Source organism: Babylonia areolata, chromosome 27 (assembly GCF_041734735.1).
Source record: "Babylonia areolata isolate BAREFJ2019XMU chromosome 27, ASM4173473v1, whole genome shotgun sequence".
Lineage (NCBI taxonomy): Eukaryota > Metazoa > Mollusca > Gastropoda > Neogastropoda > Buccinidae > Babylonia > Babylonia areolata.
The window spans coordinates 603,654-619,834 of NC_134902.1; positions in this window are offsets into that span (position 1 = coordinate 603,654).

The window sequence follows — 16,181 nt, forward strand, 5'->3', positions numbered from 1 at the left end:
ACAACAACAACAACAAGAAAGACATCAGCAGGAGCAACAACAACAGCAACAGCTACAACAACAGAAATAACAACAACAACAACAAGAAGAGCAATGGCAACAGCAACAGCAGCAACAATAGTAAGAGGTAGACTAAAAGAATCTTGGTAAAAGTCGACTTACGTGGGATAACAGAGGCGACGTATCGAGCCACAGGCTCTTCTTCAGGCAAATGAAATGAGTGGGTGACAGACAGAAAGATACAGACAGAGAGAGAGAGTAAAGTTCAGGAAAAGAAAGTGATGAGAAGTCACAGGAAAGGACACAAAAAGCAAAGAAGGGTGAGTAGAACTGTGAGTGTGTGTGTGTGTGTGTGAAGGAAAGAAAGGGCTCTGAAAGGGAAGGGGGAGGGAAAGGGGGAAAAGGTGGGCGGGGGGGTGAGAGGGCAGGAGTGAGGAACTGTGGTGGGAGGGACTGTTTGGGATATATGAACAAGACAGTAAAATAAAAAAATAAGTGGAGGAAAAAAAAAACAATATATATATATATATATATATATATATATATATATATATATATATATATATATAATAGATCACACACACACACATAGAGACAGAGACAGAGAGAGAGAGAGAGAGAGAGAGAGAGAGAGAGCAAGAGGGGGGATATATATCAATAGCAACAACAATAACACCCACAAAACAGAAGCATCTACAAAAGCAACTACAAAAGAAACAGCAACAACCACAACAACAGCAACAGCTACAACAGCAACCAAACCAACGACAACAGTATGAACAACAACAGAAACAACAATAACAACAGCAACAACAATAGCAACACCAGCAACAAAAACAACAGGAACAGTAAAAGCAACAGCAACAATAACAGGAAAAGTAATAACAACAAAAACAACAACAACAGCAGTAACAACAGAAACAAGAACAACAGCAACACCTGTAGCAAAGTCAACAACTACTACAACAACAACAAAAAACAGTAATAACAACAACAAAAACAACAACAACGAAACCAACAACAGCAACAACAACACCAGCAGCAACAAAACAACAGTAATAACAATAACAAAAGCAACAACAAAAACAACAACACCAACAACAACGACAGCAACAACAGCAATAACAACACCAACAACAACACCAACAGCAGCAGCAGCAGCAAAAATCAACAACAACATCAACAGCAACAAAAACAACAAAAATAGCAAGAACAACAACAACAACAACAACAACACCAGTAACAAAAACAACAACTACAACGAGAAGAACAACAGTAACGACAACAACAGCAACAAGAACAGCAACAAGAACAACAACAACATCAATAGCAATAACTACAGCACCAACAAAAACAATAGAAACAACTGCAACAACAACAACTGCAACAACAACAACAACAAAACCAACCACAACAGCAACAGCATCAGCAACAACAACGACAACAACAACAACAGCAACAACAACAGTTACAGCACCAACAACAAAAACAACAACAGCAACGAGAACAACAAAAACGGCAACAACAACAAGAACAGCTGCAGCAGCAATAACATCAGCAACAACAACAATAGGAACAGCAACAACAACAGCAGTAACAACAACAATCGGAACAACAGCAGTAAAAACAACAACAACAGCTAGAACAATAGCAACAACAGCAACAGCTACAATAATAGCAACAGCTACAACAATAACAACAACAGCAACAACAAAAACAGCTACAACAACAGCAGTATCAACAACAATAACAGCAACAACAGCAGCAGCAACAACAACATGAAGCAACAACAACCAAAACACTACTATCAAAAACAACAACTAAAACAAGAAAAAGAATAACAGGAACAGTAACAGCAACAGAAATATCAACAACAAGAACAACAACAACAGCAATAATAACAGCAACAAAAACAAGAACAAGAACAGCAACAACAACAGGAACAACAACAAAATCAATAGCAACAATTGGAACAGCAACAACAAAACAGCAACTGCTACAACAACAACGGTAACAGCAATAACTATAACAACAGCAACAGCTACAACAACAGAAATAACAATAACAACACCAACAACAAGAGCAATAACAACAATAACAGCACCAACACCAGCAACAAAAACAACTGCAAAAAGAACAACAATAGCAACAGCAATAACAACAGCAACAACAGTAGTAACAACAACAACAACATCAATAGCAATAAGAACTACACTAACAAAAACAACAATAGAAAGAACTACCGCAACAGCAAGAACAGCAACAAAAACAACAAAACCAACGACAACAGCAAGAACAACAACATCAACAACGACAACAACAACAGCAACAACAACAACTACAACAACAAGAACAACAACAGGAACAGTAACAGCAACAATAACAGCAACACCAATAACAACAACAACGACAAGAGCAGCAGCAGCAGCAACAACATTAACAAGAACAACAACAACAGCAACAACAACAACAGGAAGAACATTAATGGCAACAACAATAACAGCTACAACAACAACAAAACCAAGAGCAACAGCAACAACAACAGTAAGGACAACAACATCAACAAAAAGAACAGCAACAGTAACAACACAAAGAACAACAGGAACAGCAATTGCAACAACAACAACAGCAAGAACAGGAAAAACAAGAACAACAGCAGCAGCAACAGCTCCAACAACAACGGTAACAGCAATAACGGCAACAAGAACAACAACAGCAGCAAAAACACCAGGAACAACAATAACATCAATATCAACAATGGGCATAACAACAACAGCAGCAGCAGCAACAACAGCTGCAACAACTTTAACAGCAACAACAACAGCAACAGCTACAACAACAGCAACGACAACAACAACAGCAGCAGAGCAACATCAGCAACAACAACGAGAACAGCAACAGCAACAACAACAGCAACGACAACAGAAACAACAACAAGAAGAACAGCAAGAACAAATACAGCAACAGCTACAACAACAGCACTTACTACTACAACAACAACAACAGCAACAAAAACAACAATAACAACAGCAACAACAGCAATACCAGCAACAACAGGAACAGTAACAGCAACAATAAAAGGAAAAGTAATAACAACAACAACAACAACAACAGCAACAGCAACGACATCAGCAACAACAACAGCAATAATAACAGCAACAAGAACAACAGCAACACAAGCAACGAAATCAACAACTACAACAACAACAACAACAAAAACAACAGTAATAACAACAAAAACAACACTAACAACAACAACAGCAACAACAACACCAACAGCAGCAGCAGCAACAATCATAACAACAACATCAACAGCAACAAAAACAAAAATAGCAAGAACAACAACAGCACCAACACCAGTAACAAAAACAACAACTACAACAAGAAGAACAACAGTAACGAGAACAACAGCAACAGTAACAACAGCAACAACTACAACAACAATAACAGCAATAAGAACAACAACATCAATAGCAATTACTACAAAACCAACAAAAACAAAAGAAACAACAACTACAACAACAGCAACAACACCAACAGCTACTACAACAACAAAACCAACGACAACAGCAAGAACAACAACATCAGCAACAACAACGACGACAACAACAACAGCAACAACAACAGTAACAGCACCAACAACAAAAACAATAACAACAACAACAGCAGCAGCGGCAATAACATCAGCATCAGCAACAACAACAACAGGAACAGCAAGAACAACAGCAGTAACAACAACAATAGGAACAACACAGCAGCAACAACAGCAACATCAACAATAGCAACAGCTAGAATAATAGCAACAGCTACAACAGCAGCAACAGCTACAACAACAGCAATATCAACAACAACAATAACAGCAACAACATCAGCAGCACCAACAACAATAACAACAACCAGAACACTAATATCAACAACAACAACAACAACTAAAACAAGAAAAAGAATAACAGGAACAGTAACAGCAACAACAGCAACAATAACAGCAACAGAAATATCAACAACAATAATAACAACAACAGGAATAATAACAGCCATAACAGCAACAAAAACAAGAACAACAGTAGCAACAACAACAGGAACAACAACAAAATCAATAGCAACAAGAACAAAATCAATAGTAACAATAGGAACAACAACAGAAACAGCAATAACAATAATAACAACAACAACAAAAACAAAAGCAACAGCACCACCAGCAACAGCAACAACAGCAAGAACAACAACAAAAACAACAGCAAGGCCAACAACAAGAACAGCAACAGCTACAACAACAGCAACTGCTACAACAGCAACGGTAACAGCAATAACAACATCAGCAACAACAACAACAACAACAGCTACAACAACAGAAATAACAATAACAACAGCAGCAGCAGCAACAAGAGCAATAACAACAACAGCACCAACACCAGCAACAAAAACAACTGCAACAAGAAGAACAACAACAGCAACAGTTACAACAGCAAAAACTACAACTACGACAACAATAGCAACAGCAATAACAGCAACAACAACATCATCATCATCACTGGCAATAAGAACTACAACACTAACAAAAACAATATAAACTACAGCAACAGCAACAACAGCAAGGAAAACAACAAAACCAACAACAGCTAGAACAACATCATCAACAACGACAACAGCAGCAGCGACAACAACAAAAACAACAACAGCAGCAGCAGTAATGACATCAACAAGAACAACAACAGCAACAACAACAGGAACATCATCAATATGATGGTGGTGCTTCGCGAGGGGGCGACACGCAGGTGTTTGTGCTGTCCTGGCCCTGCCCTTGTGCTTTTATATTGTTTCAAAGTGGTGTGCAAGGTGTTAAACATGAAGAGTGTGACAGTTGTGAGGCTGTTTGTGCTGTCCTGGCCCTGCCCTTGTGCTTTTATATTGTTTCAAAGTGGTGTGCAAGGTGTTAAACATGAAGAGTGTGACAGTTGTGAGGCTGTTTGTGGTGGTGCTGGCTGTGTTACGGACTAGTGTTTGTGATGTTTTTGTGTCACCGGGTGGAAAGCACGAAAGAGAGGAGGCGTGAAGAGAAGACTGAGAAAAAATAGTACTAAGCCCCCACTGCCATCTATGATTTTATCCAATGTCAGATCTCTTAACCCAAACGGCAGAAACTGTAATTTAGATGAAGTACGAGCAAACTGTCGATTTTTAAATGATTTTAGGAACTCGTGTGTGCTTTGTTTTACCGAAACCTGGTTTACTGAGAAAGTGTCGAATGAATGTGTTGCGATCGATGGTTTTAACACTCCGTACAGAATGGACAGAGACTGCAAGAAAGTGGGGAAGAAAATGGGTGGGGGTGTGTGCCTGAATGTCAACGAGAAGTGGTGTGACAGTGCGAATGTGTGTGTGAAAAAGCAACTGTGTACACAGGAACTTGAACTCATATCAGTGTCGCTGAGGCCTCGATACCTGCCACGTGAGTTTGGCCGTATTTTTCTGACTGTTGTGTACGCCCCAGTCTTTGATCAGGCATCTGCTGCACGTGCAGGACAGACGATCGCAGGTGTTGTTCGCGACCTTCAACTCATCTCTGCCGACGCCCCGTGTTTTATTGTTGGAAATTTTAATCACTGTGATTTAAAGAAAGCCTTACCTTCTTTTAAACAATATGTTACCTGCCGGACCCGACTGGACAAGACAATCGATCTATGTTATGGGAACATTCCTATTGCCTACAAATCTGTTCCCCTAGCACCAGTGGGTGTATCTAATCATCATGTTCATTTAATCCCAGCCTACAGACCAAAGATACAGACAGAGCCGATTGTGAAAAAGTGCGTGAAAGTTTGGACGTCAGAGAGTGTGGATGAACTGAGAGGATGTTTTGATTGTACTGATTGGAGTGTGTTGACTGACCCATGTGAGAATGTACATGAAGCAGCTGATGTTGTTACATTTTATATCAGTTTCTGTGAAGACATGATAATTCCGACAAAAATAATTAAACTTTTCCCCAACAAACAACCAAGGATCTCAAAGTCTCTCAAAACAATTTTAAACGAGAAAAACGTAGCGTTTCAGTCAGGGAACAAGGAGGATAGGAAACTGATACAAAAGAAGCTTAGAGGGGAATTACGAAGGGGACAGAGGGAATTCAAATCAAAAGTAGAGCAACAGTTTCAGACAGAAAAAATGGCAGATGCATGGGATGGGTTAAAATTATCACTGGAGAAACGAAAAGGAAAACAGCAGCTTGTGAAATGAAAAAGGATGAATAGCTTGATTTTTAAAACAAACTGAATGATTTCTACTGTCGCTTTGAAAGGAATGATTTGGGAAGGGAACTGGATAGTGTTATCTCACAGTTGCAGGAAAAGATCAAAGATAGGAACACAGGTGAGGACTTTGAGATCGATGCAAATGTTGTTGAATCTTTATTTTTAAAACTGAATGTCACGAAGGCAATTGGCCCCGACAATATCTGCGGAAATTACTGAAAACATGTGCTTCCAAGTTGTGTACGTGTTCTGTAAAATTTTCAACTGGTCTCTGAAGGACTGCTCTGTCCCCAGCATCTGGAAAAAAATCTACTATCTGTCCTATCCCCAAGAAAAAGAACCCAGCAGCACTAAATGATTACCGTCTTGTTGCCCTGACTTCAGTAGTGATGAAATGCTTTGAAAAAATTGTTCTCCGCCATCTCCTTTCTTTCACTGAACAGCAGCTTGACTCTCTTCAGTTTGCTTATAAAGCACACAGAAGTACTGACGATGCTATCCTAACTCTCCTTCATAATGCTTTCCTTCATTTGAATAACACGGGATCTTTTGTTCGTACCCTTTTTTTTTTTTCTTTTTTTTACTTTTCTGCTTTTAACACAATACAACCTCATCTCCTTGCCCTCAAACTGCTAGGCATGGATGTTGATCCGAAGCTTACTCTTTGGATGGTCAGTTTTCTTCTCAATAGAACTCAGTCCGTCCGCTTTCATTCTGCCCACTCTTCTCTAAAATCTACTTCTACTGGTGCACCCCAAGGTACAGTGCTGTCCCCTGTTCTTTTTACACTGTACACAAATGACTGCAGAGGCACGGAGGAAACTCCTGTCATAAAATATTCTGATGATTCAGCAATTGAAGATCTGTCCAACTCCGATGCTATTTATTTCAGTGAAATTAAAAAGTTCTGTTCTTGGCGTGAGAAAAACTATTTGGATCTCAACGTATTGAAAACAAAAATGTTAATAGATTTTCGGAAAGACCCCTTGCCTGTAGCTAACCTTGTTATTGATTCGTCAAACAGTGGAGAGGGTCAATGAATATAGATATTTAGAGACCATCTTAGACAATAAGCTGACTTTTGACAGAAATGTCGATTCCATTCATAAGAAATGTCAATCTAGAATTTTTTGTTTACAGAAGCTTAGAAATGTTGGTATAAATTCAAATATTCTTCAAAGTTATTATCGATGTTGTATCGAGTCCGTGCTCACAGTTTCATTTATGCGCTGGTATGGAAGTTTGGGAGTGAGGAGTAAGCGTGTTTTGAACGATGTCATGAGTGTATGCAGTAACATTGTGGGAGTGAAACAAGCTAGTATGCAAGAGCTGTATGAAAGTCGAGTGGTTAAAAAAAAAAAGCAGGCAGATAGCAACTGACGACACTCATATTTCAGCAAATTATTATGAGCTATTGCGATCAGGACGACGCTACAGAACTTTTAAGTTGAAATCCAGAGCTCTGAAGACTTTTATTCCACGTTCAATCCACCTTTTAAATTCTTGAGAACTCTGTGTGTGTGTGCGCGCGCGCGTGCACTCTCATGTGAGACGTGTGAAAGTCCGTGCATGATATGTTGTACCTTGTTCTAATTGTGTGTGTGTGTGTGTGTGTGTGTGTGTGTGTGTGTGTGTGTGTGTTTACTGAGCTTAAAAACGTGACAATTGGTTATTATGAATGTGCAATATGTAGGAGGAATAACGTGCAATATGCAGGATGAATGTACAATGGAATATGTCTAACGATAACGTCCATATTCTAAATATATTTGTTAATAATTACGATGTAGTAATTAATTGCAATCTTTTAAAAGCCAATATGTGAAATGCTTTCATTTGAGAACGTATGGTTATTACTCTTGTTTAATCAAGTAATCCGCGTGTGTGGGGTTGGTGCCGATTATCTGGTTACGGTTTTCCGCAATTTATCTTTATTCTTATCTATTATAATCAATGTGCAGTATAGTAGGCTATGCTTATAATTATATTCAAATAATGTTTCTTAATTCTTTCTGTTTTTACGTTAAGAATACTAGTTATTACCTGCAGTATGTGGATGTATGTATGAAACAGTGTATGTGATATTTTTTACATTTGTATCTTCGTAATATTCATAAAAGCTGTTGTTGACTTTTACAGTTATGGTCCCCATGTTGTTTACTTGTCTATGTTGTGATAATGCACCAGACGAAATTTCTCCAGTTGGAGTTAATAAAGTTATCTTAATAGCAACAACAACAACAGCAGCAACAACAACAGCAATAACAACAACAACAGCAACAGCTACAACAACAAAACCAACAACAACAGGAACAGCAATATTAACAACAACAACAGCAACAGCAACGAAAACAACAACAGCAACTGCTACAACAACAACGCTAACAGCAATACCAACAAGAACAACAATAACAACAACATCAGCAAAAACAGCAGCAGCAAAAACACCAGGAACAACAATAAAATCAATATCAACAAGGGGCACAACAACAGCAGCAGTAACTACAACTGCAACAGTAGCATCAACAACTGCAACAACTACAACAGCAAAAACAGCAACAGCTACAACAAAAGCAACATCCACAACAAAACCAACAACAACAGTAAGAACAACAACAGCAACGACAACAGAAACAACAACAACAGCAACGACAACAGAAACAACAACAACAGCAGCAGCAGCAACAAAACCAAAAACAGCTACAACAGCAACTGCTAGAACAACAACAGCAACAACAAAAACTACTACTACAACAGGAACATTAACACCAACAGCAATAACAGCAACAGTAATAACAAAAACAACAGCAACAATAACAGCAACAGATATATCAAAAACAACAGCAACAACAACAGCAGCAACAACAACAAGAGCAATAACAACAACAACAACAACAACAGTAAGAGGTAGACTAAAAGAATCTTGGTAAAAGTCGACTTTCGTGGGATAACAGAGGCGACGTATCGAGCCACAGGCTCTTCTTCAGGCAAATGAAATGAGTGAGTGACAGACAGAAAGATACAGACAGAGAGCGAGAGAGTAAAGTTCAGGAAAGGAAAGTGATGAGAAGTCACAGGAAAGGACACAAAAAACAAAGAAGGGTGAGTAGAACTCTGTGTGTGTGTGTGAAGGAAAGAAAGGACTCTGAAAGGGAAGGGGGAGGAAAAGGGGGAAAAGGTGGGCGGGGAGGGGGAGAGGGCAGGAGTGAGGAACTGGGGTGGGAGGGACTGTTTGGGATATATGAACAAGACAGTAAAATTAAAAAAAATAAGTAGAGGAAAAAAAAAACAATATATATATATATATATATATATATATATGGTGGTGGTGGTGGTGTGTCCATCGAGATCGATGATGACCATCGTTGTCATCCAGATGGGGGATGGGGGATGGGGGGAGGGTGGTGGTGGGGTGGGGGGAAGGATGCTCATGAATCTATCTGTGAGTGCGCAGATGGCTGAATAGTCCAATCTGCGCACGAAATGTTCGCTGACAGTTGGGGCAGACAAAGACAGGCATATCACTGTCAGGGAGCTTGTTTGCCCGTGACTTTCTGGCCTGCCTCTTCTGAACAGCTGCAGCAGTCCTGTTGGCCTCGCACAACCTGGCGCCTTTGTGCACAGCAGCGCGCCATTTGTCACGGTCCACTGCAGATTCCTCCCAGGAGTCAGGGTTGATATCAAACGCTTTCAGAGAGACTTTCAGGGTATCTCTGAAGCGCTTCTTCTGACCTCCGTGTGATCTCTTCCCTTGTTGCAGCTCGCCATAGAAGAGCCTTTTGGGCAGCTGATGGTCTGGCATGCGCGCCACGTGTCCAGCCCAGCGAAGCTGGGACTGCATCAGGATGGTGAAGATGCTGGGAAGGGTGGCTTTTGCGAGCACCTCTGTGTCAGGGGTCTTGTCTTGCCACTTGATGTTCAGTAGCTTCCTGAGGCATGTTGTGTGGAAGTGGTTCAGCTTCTTGGCATATCGTTGGTACACTGTCCAAGTTTCGCAGGCGTACAGTAGTGTGGGGAGAACTACTGCTCTGTAGACCTTTAGCTTGGTCTCAAGACTAATGCCTCTTCTGTTCCAGACATTTGCATTGAGTCTACCAAAAGCTGCACTTGCTCTTGCAATCCTGACGTTCACTTCATCGTCGATTGTCACATTTCGTGACAGTGTGCTGCCAAGGTATGTGAACCGCTCCACCACACTGAGTCTCTGACCGTTGACTGTGATGTTGGGCTCAACGTAGGGTTTCCCTGGGGCTGGCTGATGGAGAACTTCAGTTTTCCTCGTGCTGATGGTAAGGCCGAAGTTCCTGCTGGCAGTGGCAAACTTGTCGACGCTCAGTTGCATGTCAGCTTCAGATCCAGCGTTGAGGGCACAATCATCAGCAAACAAAAAGTCTCTGATGATGTCTGTCATGACCTTCGTTTTTGCTTGAAGCCTTCTGAGGTTAAACAGCTTGCCATCTGTTCGGTACTTTAGGCCGATTCCAACATCGCCATCTCTGAAGGCATCAGTAAGCATTGCAGAGAACATGAGGCTGAACAGCGTTGGAGCCAGGACGCAGCCTTGCTTGACACCATTTGTGACAGCAAAAGGAGCAGATGTTTCACCATCGTCCTGGACTCGAGCCTGCATGCCTTCATGGAATTGGCTGACCAAGGAAATAAATTTCCGAGGGCATCCGTACTTGGCCATGATCTTCCACAGTCCCTCTCTACTCACGGTGTCGAAGGCCTTAGTGAGGTCGACATAGGTGGAGAACAGATCAGCATTTTGCTCCTGACATTTCTCTTGCAGCTGCCTTGCAGCAAACACCATGTCAGTGGTTCCGCGCTCTTTCCGGAATCCACATTGGCTCTCAGGCAAATGACCTTGGTCAAGGTGTGCTGTGAGGCGATTAAGTAGGATCCTGGCAAATATCTTGCCTGCGATGGAGAGCAAGGAAATGCCCCGATGGTTATCACAGGCTTGCCGGTTCCCCTTTCGCTTGTACAAGTGAATGATAGATGCATCTTTGAAATCCTGGGGGATCGTCTCTTCTTTCCACATGAGTGAGTACAGCTGATGAAGCTTCTCAGTCAGCACAGTGCCTCCATCCTTGTAGACCTCTGCTGGTATGGAGTCTGAGCCAGGTGCTTTGCCACTGGATAGCAGACGGATTGCTTTCTGGGTCTCAAGAAGTGTTGGCGGATCGTCCAGTGCTTCGTTGGTGGGGACTTGTGGGAGACGGTCTATGGCTTCATCATTTATGGAGGAAGGGCGATTTAAGACACTGTTGAAGTGCTCAGCCGATCGTTCGAGAATGTTCTCCTTCTCGGTGATCAAGGTATTCCCATCTGCACTGAGGAGGGGGCATGATCCTGAGGATGTGGGGCCGTAGACTTCTTTTAAGGCATCACAGAACCTCTTCGTATCGTGCCTGTCAGCATATCCCTGGATCTCATCAGCTTTGTCACTCAGCCACTTATCCTGCATCTGGCGTAACTTTTGCTGAACAGTCCTGCGGATGTCATTGTATGCATCCTTTTTTGATGTGGACTTTGGGTTGCTCAGGTGGGCTTGATGCAGACGGCGTTTCTCATCCAGAAGCTGCTTGATTTCATCACAGTTTTCATCAAACCAGTCTTTGTGCTTTCTGGTCATGGGTCCCAGGGTCTCTGAAGCTGTACTATAGATCAGCTCACGCAGGGTCCTCCAGTCAGACTCCACATTCTGGTTGTCCAAAGAGGCGGATTCCAGACGATCTTCCAGCAGCTCCACAAAGGACTGTTTGATGGTGATACTTTTCAGCTTAGCGATGTTGAGCCGTTTTGGAGCCTTCTGGCCTTGGGGGCGTCTCTTGGGCTGGATTCGAATATTCAGCTTCGAGACTACAAGGCGATGGTCTGTCCAACACTCGGCGCCGCACATGGTCTTTGTTACACGTACATCTTGCCTATCCCTTTTCCTGACGATGACATAATCGATGAGATGCCAATGCTTTGAGCGAGGGTGCATCCATGACGTCCTGTTACGGGTAGGGAGGCAGAAAACTGTGTTGGTTATCAGCAGTTCGTGCTCTGCACAGGTCTGAAGCAAAAGCAATCCATTTGGGTTGCAGTGGCCCACACCGTGCTTTCCAATCACTCCATCCCAGGAGATGTAGTCAGAGCCAACTCTAGCATTGAAATCCCCAAGAATGATGAGCTTGTCTGCTTTAGGGATGGCAGCAATGACAGAGTGAAGGTCCTCGTAGAACTTCGCCTTCACTTCATCCGGGTTGGTCATGGTTGGGGCGTAGGCACTGACAATGGTGAGGTGCTTCTGGCCAGATGCCAGTGGGAGTTTCATGGTCATAAGCCTATCGTTGACTCCCTTTGGGATTCCAGCTAGCTTGCTGACAAGTGCTGTTTTTACTGCAAAACCAACACCAGCCTCACGTCGCTCTTCGCTTCCTCGTCCACTCCAGAAGAAGGTGTAACCAGATCCCCGTTCACAGAGCTCGCCTTCGCCTGCAAGCCGAGTCTCACTCAAGGCTGCGATGTCGATGTTGTATCTGGCGAGTTCGGATGCAACTAGTGCTGTTCTCCTTTGGGGTCTGTCCGCGTTATCTCTGTCCAGGAGAGTCCTTATGTTCCAAGCACCAATGGTGAGAGGAACGATCCTTGTTTTTTTTCTTTTCTTTCTCTTTGTTTCGACCGCTGATGTAGGGTCCCCGCCAGCCGCGGTATGCTGGCCAGGGTGATATGGAGCAGGCAATTTTTAGGGCACCTTTTCTAGCCCCTTCCTCATGCCAGGGAGGTGAGCAGTGCATTCCTAAAGAGGGCTGCTCAGACGCTCAGACGGCTGCCGAGCTCCATCGCTGCTCCTGTCGACGAAGAACGACCCTATGGCCTGAGCCGCCTGTGTGCAGGTCTGCGGCTGCGACTGCCAGTGTACCCACACCTGTCGTTTCGTCGCTCGCCTGTCGCCACAGGACTTGGGGGTGATGAAATGATGAAGGATGAAAGGTCATTTTGGATGACTGATGACTTGCACGATGAGTTTGTTTAAAGTGAAGAGGAGTTGCGCAACGTCGACCTCACTCTCTCGTCCGGGTCCACCAATTTCCAGTGGCAAGACTAAGTCGAGACGACTGGAGGATGAGCACGGATGCAGTGGATGACCAAGATATCCTTTCGGTGTCTCATCTTGCTCTCTGCACTCCACAGTGCGTTGCTGTAACCGCCTTCCTCTCCGTTGAACCGATAGGTTTCTTCCGCAGATTCTGCCGGATCCAGACTTCGCATACATGGGTAGACACACCCCGGGGGCCAACTGCGTGTGGCATGCACACAGCACAGTGGAGCTAGATGGCCGCCGGTGGCTCTCCTGAGCCGACGCCCTTTTATGGATCTCCATAAGGGTGTCTAGCCACCCGCCTCACCAGTCCCAGAAGGGAGCGGTGGAAGTGCCGGTTTAGTCGTCGGCAACCCGACCCTGAACAGGTTGTACTGGATTACAGGTTACCAGTAGCAGATCTAATGACCTGACCTGACTAAGATATATATATATATATATATAAAACACAAACACACACATACAGAGAGAAAAAAAGAGGGGGGAATATATATATATATATATATATATATATATATATATATATATATATCAATAGCAACAACAACACCTACAAAACTGAAACAACTACAAAAACAGCAACAACCACAAAAACATCAACAGCTACAACAAATAATAATAATAATGGTACTTATATAGCGCTAAATCTTGTGCATAAACAAATCAAAGCGCTTTCGCACCAGTCATTCTCACGCAAGCATAACTCTAAAACTGAAAAAAAACAACTAAAAAGACAAGGAAGAGGCAGGGAAGGGAGGCTATTTTGGGAAGAGGTGGGTTTTAAGGCCAGACTTGAAAGAGCTGAGTGTGGAGACTTGACGAAGCGAAAGAGGAAGTTCATTCCAATTGCAAGGTCCAGAGACAGAGAAAGAACGGTGGCCAACAGTCGAGAGTTTGAATCTGGGTATGTGTAAGTGGAGTGGATCCGAAGCTGATCGTAGTGAGCGAGATGGAGTGTAGAGGTGAAGGCAGCCACAGAGATAGGAAGGGGCTGATTTGTGAATACATTTGTAGCATAGAGTGCTGATCTTGTACTTTATTCGGTGTGAGACAGGGAGCCAGTGGAGATGTTGCAAAAGAGGAGTGGTGTGCTCAGATCTTTTCTTTCTGAGGACGAGTCGGGCAGCAGAATTTTGTATGCGCTGAAGGGACTGAATGGATGAAGCAGGCAAACCAGACAATAGAGAGTTACAGTAGTCAAGGCGAGAGAGAATGAGAGAAACGACAAGTCTAGATGTTGCGTCAGTGGACAGATATTTCCGGATGGAGCTGATGCGCCGCAGTTGACAGTAGCAGGATTGACATGTCTGATTGATAAATGTTTGCATGGACAGTGTGTTGTCAAGGACAACGCCGAGGTTCCTGACTGAAGTGGACAGAGGGATGGATGTACTGCCAAGTTTGATTGTATTAGTTGTAATGGAAGAGAGTTTTTGTTTAGTTCCTATGATCATTGCTTCAGTTTTGTCCGCGTTCAATTGTAACTTATTTAGAGTCATCCAATTTTGAATATCCAGGAAGCAGTTAGATGTTTCTTGCAAGAGCGACAACAGTTTTTCAGGTGTATCACTCTTCTGGAGTTGAGTGTCATCAGCATAAGAATGATGACTGACATTATGGCGGTTGATAATTTCAGCGAGAGGAGCAGTGTACAGTGTGAAGAGCACTGGGCCTAAAACAGATCCCTGTGGGACTCCATGTTCAATTTTAACGGGTTCAGACTGGAAATTATCAACAATGACAGACTGGAATCGATCAGTGAGATAAGATTTGAACCAGTTTAGAACAGTGCCGTTGATACCAAATGTAAAATGAAGACGGGAAAGAAGGATTGAATGCCAAACCAACGACAACAGCATGAACAACAACAGCAATAACAACAATATCTGTAGCAACAACAACAGCAACACCAGCAACAACAACAGTAACAACAACCGTAACAATAACAGGAAAAGTAATAACAAAAACAACAACACCAACAACAACGACAGCAATAACAATAACAACAACAGCAGCAGCAACAAAATCAAAAATAGCAAGAACGACAACAACAGCAACAACACCAGTAACAAAAACAACAACTACAACAAGAAGAACAACAGTAACGACAAGAACAGCAACAGTAACAACAGCAACAACTACAAGAACAATAACAGCAACAAGAACAGCAACAGCAATAGCAATAACTACAACACCAACAAAAATAGAAACAACTACAACAGTAACAACAACAACAGCTACACCAACAACAAAGCCAACGACAACAGCAAGAACAACAACAACAGCAACATCAGCAACAGCAACAACAACAGCAACGAGAACAACAAAAACGGCAACAACAACAAGAACAGCAGCAGTAGCAATAACATCAGCAACAACAACAGCAATATCAACAACAACAATAACAGCAACAACATCAGCAGCAACAACAACATGAAGCAACAACAACCAGAACACTACTATCAAAAACAACAACTAAAACAAGAAAAAGAATAACAGGAACAGTAACAGCTACAACAGCAACAATAACAGCAACACAAATATCAACAACAAGAACAACAACAACAGCAATAATAACAGCAATAACAGCAACAAAACAAGAACAACAACATCAACATCAGCAACAACAACAGGAGCAACAACAAAATCAATAGCAACAAAAACAAAATCAATTGTAACAATTGGAACAACAACAGAAACAGCAATAACAATAATAACAGCAACAACAACAACACAACAACAGCACCACCAGCAACAGCAACAACAGCAAGAACAACAACAAAAACAACAGCAAGGACAACAACAACAGCAACAACAAAAGCAGCAACAGCTACAAC